The 19,977-nt window shown below is 36.8% G+C and overlaps 1 long non-coding RNA gene and 1 pseudogene across 5 annotated transcripts; one reads left to right on the top strand and one right to left on the bottom strand.

The window, feature by feature from the left end:
• Positions 1-523: 523 nt before the first annotated feature.
• On the bottom strand, positions 524-4,244 carry LOC113333455. 5 transcript variants are annotated; one of them, XR_003352006.1, is made up of 6 exons: positions 2,968-4,244; positions 2,492-2,664; positions 1,597-1,714; positions 1,379-1,494; positions 909-969; positions 524-719 (listed from the first exon to the last, which is right to left on the bottom strand). It is a non-coding gene; the product is annotated as an uncharacterized LOC113333455 (long non-coding RNA). The 5 variants fall into 5 exon arrangements; XR_003352008.1 differs by having other exon boundaries at positions 524-969; positions 2,968-3,050; positions 3,293-4,244; XR_003352009.1 differs by having other exon boundaries at positions 524-969; positions 2,972-3,050; positions 3,293-4,244.
• Positions 4,245-16,234: 11,990 nt separating this feature from the next.
• On the top strand, positions 16,235-16,334 carry LOC113333838 (annotated as a pseudogene).
• Positions 16,335-19,977: the final 3,643 nt, after the last annotated feature.

Genomic DNA, 19,977 nt, shown 5'->3' with positions numbered 1-19,977 from the left:
TAAGGAAATGTGATGGGAGAAGCTGGTAATATGTTGTATTTTTAAATGGTAGAACATAAAATCCCAATTTTTTAAACTTTACATAAAAGCGTTTATAAGGAAATCCCATACAGAAAGTCCAAACTATGTAAGAAAAGCAGATGTATTTTTGATAGACAACAACATACAACCACGCCTTTGAAGTTGCAATATTCCAAGTAGAATTTCCATCCCAAGAAAATTAATAAGATTGGTTGAATACATTAAGATTGATGTATTAATGACAACAAAAGGAAATTTTCGTTGTTGTTCATTTCCATGTAATCCAGTTACTTGCAGCTCATTTCAATGTGAGTCCTAGGAAATAAAATAAACCTAGCCTCATTTTTGAACCTTTTCTTTTTCTTGCAAGTATGTTATTTATCCAATGGGTTCAGATATAATTAAAGTCGGACAGTGAACTTGACGTGATTCGAACACACATCCTTCTGACATAGATTCAGATGCGCTACCATTGCGCCACAGATTCATATGCAAGTAAAAGTGCAAAACTACACCCAGTAAACTTAAGGTTTTATAATGTACATTTTGTATCAAAAAAATCATAATGGAAAAATAGTATGCTATTTTTGAATACTGATCCTGTGATCCATAAGAAAACGAAAGCTTCCACCATTCCGTGTAGTGTTTAACTTACCCTCGGAAGACTGAATGCTACAAAATACAAACCAACAAACCAACTGCGGACACAAAAAAGTGGCAGAGAAGCTGTAAATCTTACATATATAAACATAATCAAAGACTGGTAAATCAAACAATATAAAATTAGCACTTGAAGCACATGATCCTATTGCAAGACAACCAATAAATAATATAAATGTTTAAGTATCAATTTGTTTGATATAAAACTGAGTGAATTGAACTCATACATATATTTCGTGAAAGTATAGCCTGATCCAAACTGCGAATCCTGGTGGTAGTATGTCTATCCTGACACAAACACAAACAATGATTCTAAAATGTCATTGCCAGAATATATTACCCAATTCACAAAATTGCTAGCCAAATTATTATGAGAGAGCTGAGTTATGAAACCTTTCTTAGACAAATTATACCCTTTTATAAAGCCATCCCTCCTTGACTTTAATTACCTAACATAATACCCGTTATTGATAACACTCACCCTTTGTGTTTGGAGAAGAAGTATGATTTATTTCGAATGAAACTGTAAAGTTAGTTTTCATCACTGGAAACCATAGTGGAGGTGGACATTTTAGGGACTAAAGGGGTTTATTAGGTGGGTGTTTCATCAATCGTATCTAGGTCAGATTGATCCTTAGCAGTTGTAGGTTTATGAGTCAATGAGGGGGCAGTTGATAGGGAAAATCAATCTTGTTACCTGGAAACTGTGGGTGGTTTTGCTTCTTATTATACGTGGTAAGCTTTATTTGGTAGTCCATTTTCAACATTCAGGATCTCTTCGAAAGTTGTAACCACCTTACATTTTTCATCCTCCTGGTGCCACGAAAACATGAAATTGGATTACGTGAGGCAAAACATACGTATTCGGAGAGGCAAAAAAATTTAAAGAGTAAACAGAAATAAATGGTTGGGTACCTCTCCCATCATGACTACATCCGAGGAAGTGGCACGGAAAAGCCGTTGGACTTCACTGTCCAGTGCATCAAATATGGTGCTACCGATATGGCCTGCCATTTCAAAGCGAAGAAGGCACCTGCATCCAGTTAATATTTATATGGTCAATATTCGGGTATAGCATGAACAATGGGGAAAGGGAATTTCGTGCTGTAACTAATGAAATATATATCCCATAGTAACACACTCTTTGTGTATGCAGCACCCTGTGTTCCTATTTAGCCTCTTTATATCCCATACAATACAATCTACTTTAGCACCAAGCATATTCGACCCTACATGGTTATAGTGTCTGCAACATTATATTTCGACCATATATAGCTATAGTGTCTGGAACACGCTGCATTCCTATTAAGCCTCTGTAACAGTGATTGGATAGATGTTGTTAGCAGGATGCATGATAAAAGACGAACCACAGACTATATTTCGGAATGGATAGAGTTATAAGGCTAGTTGAAATATTAAGCTCGAAATTTGGAAGCTTATATAAAGGAAAAACAATTCCTTTTTTCTGTACAGTGCACTGAATAAAGACATATTTTAACCAAACAAACCGAAAGCCCACATTTTATTAAGACAAAAAAAAGGGTTTGATTCAATATAGATCAAATGTTATTTATCAATATTCATAGATTAAGATCATTGATTCACTTCACAGGCCATTAGATTTCAAAATGAAACATTTGGATCATTTAATCTCAAACCCGAGGTTCTCAAAATCTTAACATACCACGTGGAAAACAACAAACTAATTAAGCAAAGAGTGTATGGTTTAATTCTAAAAATTGGTGTAGTACTGAAACTACGGCCTAATATGAAAACTATTAAGATCAAGTGAAATTCAATCCATACATACCTCAGACGGATGCTGGCTTGTAACACAACAATAAGGGAATTTCTAGTGGAACTATTGGAAATTATATCCAACCAACCACTTAAGTCGTGCACTTGTTACATCCAAAACAGTATCACCCGGTGGAATCCTAAACTTCAAGTTGCACTGGATTTGATAATAATTCTATTAATTACCTACATGTCACAACCGATTAGCCATCTGTGATGAAAGTAATTCATTTAAAGGTAACATAGATATGCAACATCTCTAGATATTTATAAATATACTTGGTGAACAAAAACTAAAAACACTCGAGATTCTTCCACAATTTCCATCATAGAATATGATATAGAAACAAAATTTAGATCTTAAGAATCTCAATTAAAACTAATAATTGACCCCTTGGTAATTTGAAGGTAATTTATATCATCTATCAAAAAAAGTTGGTGAGAGATTTAAAAAAATAAAATAAAAAAATTTCAGTAAAGACAACTTACCTACCCGAAATTGACTTTGTTAGAACTTATCCAAGTAAGTAGTCGTAGTGGACGCTGAAGTTGAGGTTTAGTGAATAATGTAACTGCCATTAAAAGGAAGAATCAACCATGTTTAAAATACAGAAATTCCAGAAAAAGAGAGGGCATAATGGTTCTTCAAGTTGGACATATGGACGTTAACTTTTTTTTTTTGATCGTGAAAGGGGAATATATTGATTGAAGAAATAAGAATTGTTACAACCAGACTTTGAATAGCAAATTACAAATGGATACACCTTTCAATCGAAAGGGCGGAGATGACCAAGGAGATCAAAAGAATCCTTACAATTGCAAGCCGTAAGAAAACGAAGACCAGGGGACACAAACTCATCGAAGCCCAAGACCAGTTCCAGATACCCGGATAGCAACTGCCCATGTAAAGTAGAAGTCCAGCGAAGATGAAACCCTAATCGTTACCAAAAACTTGCCGCCACCCTTTGCACCACCATTTCAAAAACTTGCCCTGAGTATGGACGAAACCACCACCATTAATGAGTACTAAGAACTGATGATGGAAGCCTTTTCTTCTTCAGAAACCAACACCATTGTTGATTTAGAACTGAAAATGAGGACTTTACCCTGAATATCAACAGAACCAGCACAATTAATGATTATTAAGAACTGATCCATGCCTTTTCTTCATCAGAATCCAACAATATTGTTGATTTAGAACTGAAAATGGGTGAAGGGATGTGTAGTGGATGGGTGAAGGAGATCTATGAGATGGGTGGTAGAAGCAATTTTTTGATGGAGCAAGATTTTTTGATGGAGCAAGATTTTATTACAAAGAAATGTTTGAAGGAGATTTGATTTAGGTTAAAATTAAGTGGTTTTTATGTATCAATTCTGATTAATGAAGATGATTACGGGGTTTCAGAGAATATATGGACGAGGTAAAGAAGTGGTAGGTAAATGTACCACAATTCTTCGAACTAAGATGAGGTGAGATGAGACTTGGGAAAAAGAAAAGGGGATCTTCTTCAATCCAGGGAAGAAGAGAGATACAGGAGAGAGAAGTCAAGTATCATGACTACCTGATTCTCTACAACAACCCGGGGATTTCCAACAAACAACTAAAGACTACATTAAACTAAAACGGATGTCTTGCTCGGATCTAGTCCGATTAGACTAAATCCGAGCAAGAAAGGAACGGCGGTTGGTTTTGTTTTTTCGGTAGTAGTGTTTTTAGAGAGGAGAGAGGAGAGAGAGGGAAGAAGAGTAATGTTTGCCCATAACCAACAAACAACTAAAGACGACATATGGACGTTAACATGGATGGTAAGGCATATGTTTACCCAAATACATACCTCATCGACACTGTACAATATATACATACTGATTAGTTTTCCCAAATTGTGTTAACACAGTAGTTGATATGCAAAACATATATGTAGCATACTCGAGAAACATAAAATAATACCTATATTCTGTACCCTTCTAGTTTGCGAAACGTAATTATGGCGAACCCAGATTTCCAATATGCCCAAAATTTGATTTATTTCATAAATCCACAACATGTGAAACACTGGGTTCCACTTCCGTATGAAACGTATCTGTAATCGTTATAGTCGTCTTCATGACTGCAACCAAAATTTATTATTACGTCCGTTAATTTCAATGCAACACTTAATTTGATATAACCGACGGTCACTGACTCAAACAAAGAAATCCCTTTGGTAATAAGACTGAGCGGCAGAAATATCGGGAAATGCAAATGCAATGTGAGGTATACGCTATAATAATACGAACAGATATAATATAAAGAAAACTTGCGGTTCATTGAGGCAAATAAAAACATTATACACAATTGCAAAAAAGATTAACTTCACTTTCAACTTCAAAATACACACCTTAATGCTTTGACCAACTTAGTCTAAAGTTGGTTTATGTGAATGGAATTCTGAGAGTTGCTAATGGTAATGCTATGCAACTTGTGTTCCTTTTGGTCTTCTATTTCTCGGATGATTTGAGTTGTTCTGCATCTGGTACAATGGTCGGTTTCTTGTTCGTACAAATTCCTAACTAAAATGAAACTGATCATGTCATAAATCTCGATTAGTCACACGGATCCAATTGCTCCCCATAATATAGTTATGACTACCCTGAATGTCAAGTACCCAAAATTAAACACTCTTGCATTGAGTGAGTTTAAGTCATAATGAATGCAAGTCATTCACAATCAAAATCATACCGGAAATTCAACATTCTATAAATATAATAACCAAGAAAGTGAGTGACTAAAAGTGGATTAATGGTGGGTTAATTTACCTACTAAGAGAGTGAGTGACTAAAAGTGGATTAATGGTGGGTTAATTTACCTACTGGAAGAGACAATACAGGCCACAACATCACTACGACATCTGTAAATACAACCCCATTCAATTTCCTTTGCAGTTTTGATGCAATAAACTGATCTAAAACCAAACTCATGAGAATAAGAGGAATATTCAAGAGAAAACGGAAGGAAAGAGGCAAGAAGATTAGGGGTTAGGTTTTCTTCGCAACTTATACACCGTCTTAATAAATCATCATGCTTCAACTTTTTCTAGTTCCGGAAATAAAATCTAAACCCCAAAAACGCACCATCAACAATTCTACCAGAAATTATATTATCAAATTTACAAACCGTAGACATGAAAGTTGTCACCAATTGACAATAGATATGCTGCGTGGATTATGGGAGGATTTGTATCTTCTTTAGGTTTAGGAATTAGGATCGGTAACTCAAAAAAGCTGGTCGAAGTGTTGTGAGTTCAGAAAAAAACGATTTCCATATATAAAAGAAAGACAATGCTTTTCAACCGTCCAAGCAAGAACTCCATCCGGAGCTTCCCCACCGCCGGATGATGGCCCCCATTTAACGTCGTCCGTCTGATAGCCCTAGCTATCATGGAGACAAACCTCATACCTTTTTATAATAATGATACAATCGAACAGATAGAAATCTGCGAGCCTGATTGATATGAGAAATAAGTTGGACGGTACCAAAGACCAATGCCCAAGTGTCAATCAAGTTTTATCCAACAAACAAGGTCGGATTTATCAACTGATTGAACTACGCACAATCTGTGATATTTCAATAATATAAAAATATAATGCGGAAAAGAAATAACACAGACACCAGAAATTTTGTTAACAAGGAAACCGCAAATGCAGAAAAACCCCGGGACCTAGTCCAGATTTGAACACCACACTGTATTAAGCCGCTACAAACTCTAGCCTACTACAAGTTAGCTTCGTACCGGAATGTAGTTGAGTCCTAACCAAGTCTCACACCTATTAAGGTACATCCGCGTTCCTTACGCCTCTAGAACCACGCCGGATTCTGCGCACTTGATTCCCTTAGCTAATCTCACCCACAACTAAGAGTTTCTACGACCTAAAGTCGAAGACTTATAAACAAATCATTTTCCCACATATATGTTTATTCTTTATTCGGTTTTTGTTCTGTCTTTTGATAAATCAAGATGAACAAGAACCAATTGATAATCCGGTCTTATACTCCCGAAAAGCAGCACAGAAATATCAATCACCTCACAATAACCCAACTGATTAACAGGAAAAGTTATTGTGGAATCACAAGAGTCTGAGACGAAGAACTGTTGTGATTACTTTTTATATCTTACCTATCCGAGATAAATCTCGAGTAAATCTTAGAGAAGATAAAACTCAATACGATAGAACAAGTAAGATTGAAATACGCAACTACAATGAAAATAGTTGATGGTCTTAGCTTGTTACACACAAACGAAATATACCTTCATTTAGATATGGGTTACCGTACCTAAACGTGTATATTGAGTTGGATCAATAATAGTTAACGGAAGTTAGCCAACACTTTTGTCTTAGACGTATTCATCTAACACTTATAGATAAAATATGAAGATCAATCAATCATGAAAGATAATAAAATGAATATAATTGTGTTTCAAATAGAGTTGTTCAATTGTTCACTATCTCATAGAAATATATATGAGCAAATTGAATCGAAATCGGTTTGATTCGTAACCGTACAAAGTACTTATACAATAATCAATTCATGACATTAAGCCACGGTTTGCAAAGATTGCATTCCTTAAATTACAGATGTATTAGTTCATGAGTATGATAATAATACATGACCGATTCTAGAACTTTACTACTGTGTTCGCCAACCAGGTACGCGAACAGCAACTCCGAACCTTGGCCTAGTCAAGCCATTCGCAAACCCAGTTCGCGAACAACTCTCTCGGACCCAACTCGGGTAAAACCGTTCGCATACTAGGTGCGCAAATAAGGTTCCCAGACCTTCTTAGGTAAAACCGTTCGCATACTAGGTACGCAAACAAGGTTCCCGGACCTAAATCATTACAAAACAGTTCGCATACTAGTTATACATACCGTGTTGTATCCAGACATGGGTAAACGTTCCAAACTCTCATTTCAATCATTGAAACATCCTTGGAAGACGACAATGGTTGTCTCACACAAACCATTATCTTCAAGTAATTTTCAAGTGATCGAATGATCAATACGAAACTTCCCAAGTTAACATCAAATGATTGTCTCATACAAATCATATAAGATGTTCAAGGTAATTTTAACATTATCATCTTTTGACATCATATTTAGTTTCCAACTAAACTCGTCAAGAATATGATGAACATAGCTAAAGAAAAAAGCTTCCAGCACATATTTCGAGAAATAGATAAGCGAGATAAACTCAGCTCGAAATATCAAATGTGTATATTGTAAAACTCTATATAGCTATACGACTTAGTCTCATTAGAAGATAGAATAGACTTCTGAGTGATAGATAAGTTTTAGTCTCCACATGCTTTTTGTTGATGAAGTTCCTCCAAGCTCCTTAGTAGATCTTCGTCTTCAATTGGTGAACGTCGTGAAGTCTAAAGCTAAACTACACATTCTATCCTAATATGAGACATAGCTATAAGTAGACTTGAAATCAAATATATATTTTTGATTAATTAAACTTGACAAACAAGCTTGAGATAGCAACGGTTGCGAGTTTGACCGAGCAGTTCTCTAACAATCTCCCTCTTTGTCAATTTTAGTAACAAAACTATCAATACATATGGATTACAAAATAAATAAACTTTGTAGATTCTCATCCATCATGCTTGATTTCCTTGGCTCTTCAACATTCCTTGAATTCTTCTCTACTCCAAGTACTTCAGCGATTTTGAACGTGTTCAACTTAGCATCATTGTTGTTGAAGATCCGTAGGCCTAACAATAAGAAAACAGATGTTCTCAATCATTGTTATATAGTGACATAGTATTACTATATATAATTAAAGTTCAATTGTATCACAACTTTGAAATAATACTATGGTGATGTGTATCACCCCCCCCCCTTAGTCAATACTTTATCTTACAATGAAAAGCACTCCCCCTTACATAATGATCCGTAAACCATATGTATATAGTGTGAACTACCAAATAATTCTCCCCCTTTTTGTCAATATAATTTGGCAAAGGTACGAAAACTATGGGATCATAATGAAATTTTTGAAAAGATACTTCATGACTAAAAGAGAACATATCAACTTTGTTTCGATGATTCACATAGTCGAAACTTAGTGTATTCATGATGTGATTTGTAGATAGTGGTAAAAAGTGATTCGATTCTCGAACTTGTGAAGTATAATTTAGACTTAAATTCAAAACTAAATAGAAAACTCACTAATAATTATAACAACCACTGACAAAGTTGGTATCAATATTAAAAGAACACTGAGGCTAAGATTCCATTATTTTCCAAGTTCAAAGTTATTTGGTCCAAATATTTATATTCATGCAATTTTCTCGTTTAATTTGATTCTAAAATATTACAACTAATAGATTTTCAAAAGTAATAATTGTAAATACCAAGTATGAAGCATCAAGAGTCTATAAACTAAGCATACTCCATCAAAATAGATCACAATCACTCAAATAAAAATCATTTTCAATAATAGTTCAAGGAAAATAATCATAATAATAATTGCAATAAATTAAATAAAATAGATTGTACCGCTTTTTGTTGGAAAAATAGCTTCCTCTATCGCCTCAGCAATGGGGATTAGCTCCTCATTAATCATGATCTCAAAATAATTGTTTATGGCTCAAAAGGTGATTAAAAAGAAGAGAAGGTAATAACACAGAGATTTGCAACGCCGTAAGTGTGTTACAAACGTCACTGTTACAGGATTTTAAGACTGTTAAACAATGATAGTGATCTGCTGTAGTAATATAACGAATGCTATTGGGTGTAATATGTTCTTCGTGTTCTTCCTTTTCAGAAGCAGCAACAGAATAAGGTATTTTCCTACAACTCGATCTCTAGAGCTCTGTGGTGTTCTAAACTTCTCTGAAAGGCTTGATATCTCCTGTTTCGGTCCCATCATCCTATTTATATACACATCAACCAAAAATACCGATTAAATCTCTGGTTTTCTTTTCCAAAAAGGTCACGACTTTTCTTATTTTCTTTCTTCTTTACGCGTCAATCACAAAGTCTGAATTCTTCCAAACCCTTTTAAGGATATAGTGAAATATCAAGGAAGATATCCTGCCTGTTTTTACACATAACTTCCTCAAATAAAACCAACATAGTCCGTGTATCTCTCCAAGACTCTGTTTTGTCTAAACTCGACGGAAATTCCTTCTTTTTCGAATCTGGCCGCCATACATTCCCTGTTTTGGACTAACAGGATTATATCCATCATATTCCACGTGCAACTCCAACAAATTTGCTCCAAAAACATGATCTAAGTCGTGTTTATCTGAAACAGGTCCGGCACCTTCTCCGAGAAGATATCTTCCATTTTTATCGGCCTGAAGCTCTACTCTGACGTGTATAAACACGTATTGATCCTCCCTTCAAGTTGGCATACCGAAGTCCCCCTTCCTATACCATAAAACTCGGCTTCCAATTACTCAAATAATCTTCACGGGAAAAGAATTATTTTCCCGCCATTTCTGGTTTTTAAATGATGAAGAAAGGTTTCCCCTTATCCAGTACAGGAGTGCGAATATCCATGAGGTGTAAATAGCAATTAGGGTACCCCTTAGTAATTGAGATGCCCCTTATCCAAACTGAGAGTCTGAATAGTAAGTATCCTCCGGGTGCTTTCCGATAACTTTTCGAGCCAAATTTTTCCAAAAATGTTTATTGGCCAAAAATACCTACAAATAAATAAAACACGATAATAAGTACAAAAATGAGCCCTAACAATATATAGAATCGAGACAAATCGGACACAAAAATGTGTCTATCAAATACCCCCAAACCTATTATTTTCTAGTCCTCGAGCAAAAATAAAATAGAAATAAAATCCTAACTCACTGTTGCAGGCATCGTCGATTGCATTTAGCGTATGCAATAAGCCTTTAAACCCCTAGGTATCTCTAGTGGCGGAGCGTTGTCTCCGGAGGGCTTACCAGAGGTATACCCACAAAACCTTTATACTCCAGACCCTAGCTTTCTACACAGAACCTTGGAAGGCACTAAAGAATCTCCTTGGTTGACATACTTATTGACTACAGGAGGAAGTACCCTGATGCGAAATTCCAATTGATGTACGCGAGTTCGCACTCAAGCATACTAAAATTCATATAAAGTGACAGAGCTCTACTCAGATAGTCGCATCCAAACTCAGAATCAAACAAATCACATGGATAGATTAAGAAGATGGAGATAGAAAAACATAGATGGTTTTGATGTTGACTAAGGTGAACGGTGTTTCTCATATCTGTCTGAAGGCCACTGCCATAATGAACCTATCCTAATGGATTGAGATACCAGTCTGACTAATATCAACACACTGGCATATACAGGGGTACCAATGGTCGATAATCCTAACTCTAGGTCAACACAACTGGCATATACAAGGGTTCCAGTGGTCGACTTTATTGAATTTATTCCAGTTGGTCTGATGGTCTGGTCTCAATTTTTTTTTTATATGGATATCTCAATCACTCTATTTCACCCTAGCAATGGTAACAACTTGAATCGTGAGCCCCATCTAATCACTTAGAGAAACATATTTTAAAAAGAAAAAAAATAAAAATAGAAGTGAAAAGGACTCAATGAGATATGGCGAAACTACCATGTTATTTCTAACACCTGAGCTCTGTGCTTTTATGAATAGACTCTTTAAATGTTTCCATCTAATCAGATTGGTCCCTCAACTCCTACAACCAAAATGCTTCCATCCACTTAGTTTGGGTAGTGCCATCCTTAATAAGGATAAATTTCTAGGCCTGGAGTTTATTTATTGCAACGAAAAGGTAACAAAAAGTTCTACCCCACCCCCAAACTTAATCTAACATTGTCCTCAATGTTTCTAAGTAAAGAACAGTACCAAAAATATAAGTAACATGAGGAAATAGTAAAGAGAGAAGTCGGAAAGATAGTACCTGGGTGAAGTGTAACCAAAAACCTACAAAAATAATATACAACATACAAAATCGCCTCGATGGTCAATCAAGGTAAACAGGGTCCTCCAGAGGGACCTCCTCAACATCACCTGTAGGAAAAGGCTCTAAAGGGCTTCAATCGCTGACCGTTAACCTTCGAAGAACTACTACCATCTGGTGTCTCAATCTCAACAGCGCCATGAGAAAAACAGTACGGACCACAAAAGGACCGGTCCATCGAGAGCGCAACTTCCCGGGAGATGCAACCAGAGTGTCATATAGAAGAACTTTTTGACCTGGAGAAAATGACTTTCGTAAAATATTCCTATCATGCACAAGTTTCATTTTGTTCTTATACTCCTTAGCACTATCGTATGCATCTCTACGAATCTCGTCCAACTCATTGAGCTGGAGCTTTCTTTGAGCTCCTGCCTTGTCAAGTGAAAAGTTTAAGTTCTTAATAGCCCAATAGGCTCGATGCTCTAACTCAACAGGCAGGTGACATGCCTTGCCAAATACTAAACGATAAGGTGACATTCCAATGGGTGTCTTAAACGCAGTACGGTAAGCCCATAAGGCATCAGTAAGCCTCGACGACCAGTCTTTCCTATTTGGATTAACTGTTTTCTCTAGAATATTAATTTCCCTATTGGAAACCTCTACCTGACCACTAGTCTGAGGGTGATATGGGGTTGCTACTTTATGGGTAATACCGTATTGTTTCATTAAAAGAGCAAACGGTCTATTACAAAAGTGTGAACCTCCATCACTAATTATAGCTCGCGGCGTACCAAAACGTGTAAGTATATTCTCTTTCAAAAACTGGACTACGACCCTGTGGTCATTGTTTTACACGGAACCGCCTCAACCCACTTAGACACATAGTCTACAGCGACAAGTATGTAAAGATAACCAAACGAAATAGGAAATGGACCCATAAAATCAATGCCCCACACATCAAAGACCTCAATCACTAAAATAGGGTTCAAAGGCATCATATTTCTACGGGAAATGGTTCCTAACTTCTGGCAACGCTCACAAGAAACACAATGACTATGGGAATCTTTAAACAACGAAGGCCAGTAAAATCCACACTGCAAAATCTTAGCAGCAGTCTTCTTAGCACTAAAATGACCCCCACATGCATGTTCATGACAAAAGGAGATAATACTAGACTGGTCACTCTCAGATACACATCTCCTAATAATCTGGTCCGGACAATACTTAAACAGATAAGGATCGTCCCAAAAGAAATGCTTAACCTCGGCTAAAAACCTAGAACGATCTTGCTTACCCCAATGTTGAGGCATTCGACCAGTAACAAGATAATTCACTATATTTGCATACCAAGGTGATTGGGAAACAGAGAACAATTGTTCATCAGGAAAACTATCCCTTATAGGAAGGGAATTATTAGGGGAACTAACAACTAGCCTAGACAAGTGGTCTGCTACCACATTCTCTGCACCCTTTTTGTCTCTAATGTCTGGACAAAATTCTTGTAACAAAAGGATCCATCTAATCAATCTAGGTTTGGTATCCTTCTTAGACAAAAGGTATTTCAAAGCAGCATGATCAGTATAGATTACGATCTTAGAACCTAATAAATAGGATCTAAACTTATCCAAGGCAAACACGATGGCTAGCAATTCCTTCTCGGTAGTTGTATAGTTCATTTGGGCATCATTCAGAGTTTTGCTAGCATAGTAAATCACATGGAGTAATTTGTTTTCTCGCTGACCTAGCACAACGCCTATAGCATAATCTGAAGCATCACACATAATTCAAAGGGTAGGTTCCAGTTAGGTGCCTGGACTATCGGGGCAGTAGTGAGTAAAGTTTTAAGCTTATCAAAAGCCTTTAAGCAAGCATCATCAAAGACAAACTTAACATCTTTTGCAAGCAAATTGCAAAGAGGTCTAGAAATCAAGCTAAAATCCTTAATGAATCGACGGTAAAAACCTGCATGCCCTAAGAATGACCTAATATCTTTTACGGTTTTTGGGACCTGTAGAGTCTTAATAAGGTCAATTTTGGCTTTGTCTACCTCTATACCCTTTGAAAACGATGTCCTGCTAAGACAATTCCTGATTCAACCATGAAATGGCATTTTTCCCAATTAAGCACTAAATTCTTTTCCTTACACCTAGTCAACACTAATGTCAAATGATGCAAGCACTCATCAAAAGATGAACCAAACACTGAAAAATCATCCATAAAGACCTCAAAAACCGTTCTACCATGTCAGAAAATATGCTCATCATGCAACGCTGAAAAGTCGCAGGGGCATTACAACCCGAAAGGCATGCGTCTATACGCAAAGGTACCAAAGGGACAGGTAAAAGTGGTTTTCTCTGGTCTTCTGGGGCAATAACGATCTGATTATAACCGGAGTAGCCATCTAAGCAGAAGTAGTGACTATGTCCAGCTAATCTCTCTAGCATTGGTCGATAAAGGAAGGGAAGGGAAGTGTCCTTCCTTGTGACCTTGTTCAATTTCCTATAGTCAATACACACACGCCATCCCGTGGTCACTCGGGTTGGGATTAATTCATTATTATCATTCTGGACTACAGTGATACCTGATTTCTTGGGGACAACCTGAACAGGGCTGACCCACTTACTGTCTGAAATTGGGTAAATAATACCCGCATCTAACAACTTAAGCACCTCTTTTCGAACTACCTCTTTCATGTTAGGGTTCAGTCGACGTTGCATCTCCCTAGAAGGTTTGGAGTCTTCCTCTAAATGAATCTGATGCATACACAAGTAGGACTTATACCCTTAATGTCTGCTATAGTCCACCCTAAAGCTTCCTTATTGTCTTGAAGTACTTTTACTAGCCTACTTTCCTGATCACTATCCAAATCGGAAGCTACAATCACAGGTAAAGTCTCAGATGGGCCTAAAAACACATACTTTAGAGTATCGGGTAGTGGTTTAAGGTCCAACTTTGGGGGCTCTTCTAAAGAAGGAATTAGGGTAGTCTCAGAAACTGGTAACGGTTCGAACCTAGCTTTCCATCTATCAGTGTCTAACACAGGGGTAGAATCTAATAGAGCATTCACTTGTTCAATAGTGCTATCGTCATCAAAATCTAAACCAAAATGGGATAGACAACTTTCTAATGGGTCTTCAAATAAAATGTTTGGTAATGACTTCTGAACTAAGGCTTCTATCATGTTCACCTCTTCAACACATGTGTCATCTAGCTCATAAGGTAGCTTACTGACATTAAAAATGTTCATCTCTATAGTCATATTACCAAAAGATAAATTCATCACACCATTTCGACAGTTAATGATCGCATTCGACGTAGCTAAAAACGGGCGACCTAAAATCACAGGTATCTGGTTCTCTGGGTCAGGGACAGGTTGAGTATCTAGGACCACGAAATCCACTGGATAGATAAACTTGTCGACCTCAATAAGGACATCCTCAATAACACCTCGAGGATTTTAACAGACCTATCAGCTAACTGCAGTGTTATCTGAGTAGGTTTCATTTCACCAAGTCCTAGCTGTAAGTACACATGGTACGGAAGTAGGTTCACACTGGCTCCTAAGTCAAGTAAAGCTTTTTCTACCCGGGTTTACCTATTGTACAAGCAATGGTAGGGGAACCTGGGTCTTTGTACTTTGGAGTTGTAGTGTTTTGAATAATTGAACTTACGTGACTAGCTAAAAAGGCTTTCTTATGGACGCTAAGTTTTCGCTTTCGCGTACACATATCCTTAAGGAACTTGGCATAAGCAGGAATTTGCCTAATTGCATCTAATAAAGGAAGGTTTATGGTAACTTGCTTAAAAACCTCCAATATGTCATTAAAGTTCGATTCCTTCTTTGTTGGTACTAATAGCTGAGGAAATGGGGCTCTAGGCACAGAATCAGAATCAGACCTCTCAGGAACTGAGTTGGCATCATCAGAAATTTTATCAGTTTCCTTAGCTAGTGGTCCTGAGGGGTGAACTACAGTATGTTCACTATCGGGCATGGTTACCTGATTGTCTACTATTCTACCACTCCTAAGGGTTCTAATAGCATTCAATTGATTCGATGGTTTTGTACCTACTTCATGAACTCCTCTAGGATTGGGATTAGTCTGACTAGGGAACCTACCATTATCTCTCTCACTTAAGGTCTTAGCTATTTGGCCGACTTGAAGTTCTAACTTAGCAAGGCTCTGAGCATTAGTTTGAAAATTCTGCTTGGTTTCCTGTTGAAAACTAACATGGCTCTGTGCTAACATTTCCTGAGTTTTTGCTAACATCTTAATAGATTCCTCTAAGCTAGTCGTTTTATTTTCTGGGCCTGATGTATTCCTAGTGTAGCCAAAACCTGGGGGAGCATTAGAATTATTAGACTGACCCTGACTCTGGCCCTTAGACCATGAAAAGTTCGGATGGTTCTCCAACCAGGATTATAGGTTTCTGAATATGGGTCAAACTTCTGACGATTATCAAACCTAGTGTTATTATATAGAGCATTGGCTTGCTCTTCATTATTCTGGCCTTCCCAAAAAGGCTCCAATCTACCACTAGTGTTACCCACTTCTAAAGCTTCTAACCTTTTCGCTATAGCAGCAATTTTGGCATCTGATTCATAGCCTCCTTCTACCCTATTAACGTTTCCTCTGCCGAGAAGAATTGTTTTCTGGGGTCCCCTACTACTTTCCCATTGTTGGGTCTTTTCGGCGACTTCATGCAAATATGTCATCGCGTCATCAACTGTTTGGTTCTCAAATCCACCAGTACACATAGATTCTACTGTGGTTGTGGTGGGATAATATAAACCCTCATAAAGGATCTGAACTAACCTAACCTTCTCTAAACCATGATGAGGACATTGGGCTAATAAATCATTGAACCTTTCCAAATACCTATACAAAGTTTCTCCCTCCTGTTGAGAAAACGTGCATATTTGCGTCCTAATAGACGATGTTTTGTGCCTAGGGAAAAACTTGTTCAAAAAGGCAGATGTAAGTTGTTCATACGTTTCGATTGACCCGGAAGCCAAAGTATATAGCCACGATTTAGCTTTATCTGTCAAGGAAAAGGGGAATAACTTAAGTTTCAAAGCATCATCATCTAGGTTTCTAATCCTGAGGGTACTACAAATTTCCTCAAAGTCCCTAACATGGAATAGGGGTTTTTCATTTTCTTTCCCTAAAAAGATTGGGAGCAGCTGTAAAGTCCCAGGTTTAAGTTCATAAGTTGCTTCCATCTCAGCTAACCTGATACATGAGGGACGAGTAGTCCTAGTTGGATTCAACAAAGCTTTCAAAGTTGCCATTTCTGGCGCTATCAGAGCAACATGGATTCTCTCCTCAGTCAAAGGACGTTCAAAAACAGACTCTTCAAAAGTCGTACTCTCTAGATTAAGGTAATCGAGACGCTTAGAACTACTAGGTTTCTCTTTAACAAATCTACGTAGTGCGTCTCTTTTACGTTCAGGCATACAATAGAATTTTCTAAATTGGAAGGGTAAGCAAACACAGATCAAGGCCGACTCAACCAAATCAAACCTATTGATTTCTAGCAAACAAAAAGCATGATGGCTCCACTTAGATTATTTCTAGACCAGCTTCTAATCCTTAGAACGTGAATTCATTACAATTTAAGCAAACCCCTATGGAATCAATCCGAGTTAAAGTAAGTTGAATAGAGGCGAGGGAAGCTCGGTGGAACTTTGATACCCAAGGCCTCACCGGTATTACAAGGCGGCGCAGTCACGCATTCAACTTACAGAAACCGTCAAGAACTTCGAAGTATGCTTAAAAGAGTAACCAATATTTTTCGAATGACTTTCCTGTTAAGCTCGTTACCCTATCGGTCTCGTTCTAGTCAAAATTTTAGGCTTAGGTTCGTGTAGGTTACGTGTTCCTAAAGCGGGCAAGAAGAGAACGGTGATGAAATCCGAACCCTTATCTTGTATGGCCATGCCTTTCCCTTTACTAGAAAAATAAATGTCCGTATTCAGTCCTCAACATATATGCATACGAAGGAGTCCAGTAACTCGCTGACAGGGGATTCACGAGTGTTTAAAATCTTACCTCCCGTTCCAGACGGGGGATGAATCGGTTGTAGTCGAATCGGGCCACTGACTCCGATGTCAAGTGTACGAACCCAAGGTGCAGAGACAATATCGTAATTGTCCTCCTTCTCTGCAAACAATTTATATTTAAAGTACCTTTCCGTAGGGTAATAAAAAAATAATGTCCCAAAGTCCAAAAGGAAAAGAAAAATTACAAAAATAATAAACCCTTATACATTTTTTTTCTAAAAGAAAATAAACAAACCCTAAACTAAAATTGTCTAAAATAAAATTGTCTTCTTTTCTGTTCTTTTTGCTTTAATCTTTAGCTCCAAGTCTTTAAGAAATCATCAAACTCTTTGGCTCAATTTTCTTTATGATCCAGAACCTGTAGACACAAGATAAATACCCAAAAGCATAAAAAAGAACAAAAATAATAACAAAAAAATAAAAATAAAAATAAAAATAAATAAATAAATAAATCTAAAACCCTAAAAACAAGTCCGCGTCGGCGGCGCCAAAAATTGATGTGATTTGTAGATAGTGGTAAAAAGTGATTCGATCTCGAACTTGTGAAGGATAACTTTAGACTTAAATTCAAAACTAAATAGAAAACTCACTAATAATTATAAAAAAACTGACAAAGTTGGTATCAATATTAAAAGAACACTGAGGCTAAGATTCCACTATTTTCCAAGTTCAAAGTGATTTGGTCCAAATATTTATATTCATGCAATTTTCTCGTTTAATTTGATTCTAAAATATTGCAACTAATAGATTTTCAAAAGTAATAATTGTAAATACCAAGTATGAAGCATCAAGAGTCTATAAACTAAGCATACTCCATCAAAATAGATCACAATCACTCAAATAAAAATCATATTCAATAATAGTTCAAGGAAAATAATCATAATAATATTTGCAATAAATTAAATAAAATAGATTGTACTGATTTTTGTTGGAAAAATAGCTTCCTCTATCGCCTCAGCAATGGGGTTTAGCTCCTCATATTAATCATGATCTCAAAATAATTGTTTATGGCTCAAAAGATGATTAAAAAGAAGAGAAGGTAATAACACAGAGATTTGCAACGCCGTAAGTGTGTTACAAACGTCACTGTTACAGGATTTTAAGACTGTTAAACAACGATAGTGATCTGCTGTAGTAATATAACGACTGCTATTGGGTGTAATATGTTCTTCGTGTTCTTCCTCTTCAGCAACAGCAGCAGAATAAGGTATTTTCCTACAACTCGATCTCTGGAGCTCTGTGGTGTTCTAAACTTCTCTGAGAGGCTTGATATCTCCTGTTTCGGTCCCATCATCCTATTTATATACACAACAACCAAAAATACCGATTAAATCTCTGGTTTTCTTTTCCAAAAAGGTCACGGATTTTCTTATTTTCTTTCTTCTTTACGCGTTAATCACAAAGTCTGAATTCTTCCAAAACCTTCTAAGGATATAGTGAAATATCAAGGAAGATATCCTGCTTGTTTTTACACATAACTTCCTCAAATAAAACCAACACAGTCCGTGTATCTCTCCAAGACTCTGTTTTGTCTAAACTCGACGGAAACTCTTTCTTTTTCGAATCTGGCCGCCATACATTCCCTGTTTTGGACTAACAGGATTATATCCATCATATTCCACGTCCAACTCCAACAAATTTGCTCCAAAAACACGATCTAAGTCGTGTTTATCTGAAACATGGCCGACACCTTCTCCGAGAAGATATCTTCCATTTTTATCGGCCTGAAGCTCTACCCTGACGTGTATAAACACGTATTGATCCTCCCTTCAAGTTGGCATATTGAAGTCCCCTTCCTATCCCATAAAATTCGGCTTCCAACTACTTAGATAATCTTCACGCGAAAAGAATTATTTTCCTTAATTGATGAAGAAAGGTTGCCCCTTATCCAGTATAGGAGTGCGAATATCCATGAGGTGTAAATAGCAATTAGGGTACCCTTTAGTAATTGAGATGCCCCTTTTCCAAACTGAGAGTCCGAATAGTAAGTATCCTCCGGGTGCTTTCCGACAACTTTTCGAGCCAATTTTTTCCAAAAATGTTTATTGGCCAAAAATACCTACAAATAAATAAAACACCATAATAAGTACAAAAATGAGCCCCAACAATATATAGAATCGAGACAAATCGGACACAAAAATGTGTCTATCAATTCATCAAGGAGTTTATAAAGATACAAGATAACTCCTACAATATTCCACATCCGCACTCCCCACAAAGATGTGGCAATTAAGCACAAGTTCAATTAAGAACTCTCCCCCGTTTGATGTCATTCCCAAGAGAACAACATGAGCGACCTTACTTTTACAAGAAAAGAAGGATTTGTTTGGACATTAACAAATATCATGGATTTATATCCAGTAAACAAGAATAAATTAACCATAAGGAGACTTTGTAGATTAATTTAATCGGAAATTCTCAACATAAGACAACTTACGGAGCCATATAGTACTTTCACATAAAAGTGGATCTGGGAAAGATCAATACTGTGGAATACTTTCAAAAGTT

Source organism: Papaver somniferum, unplaced genomic scaffold (assembly GCF_003573695.1).
Source record: "Papaver somniferum cultivar HN1 unplaced genomic scaffold, ASM357369v1 unplaced-scaffold_133, whole genome shotgun sequence".
Classification (NCBI taxonomy): Eukaryota; Viridiplantae; Streptophyta; class Magnoliopsida; order Ranunculales; family Papaveraceae; genus Papaver; species Papaver somniferum.
The sequence above is the reverse complement of the archived record's forward strand: the minus strand, read 5'-3'. Positions and strand labels throughout refer to the sequence as shown.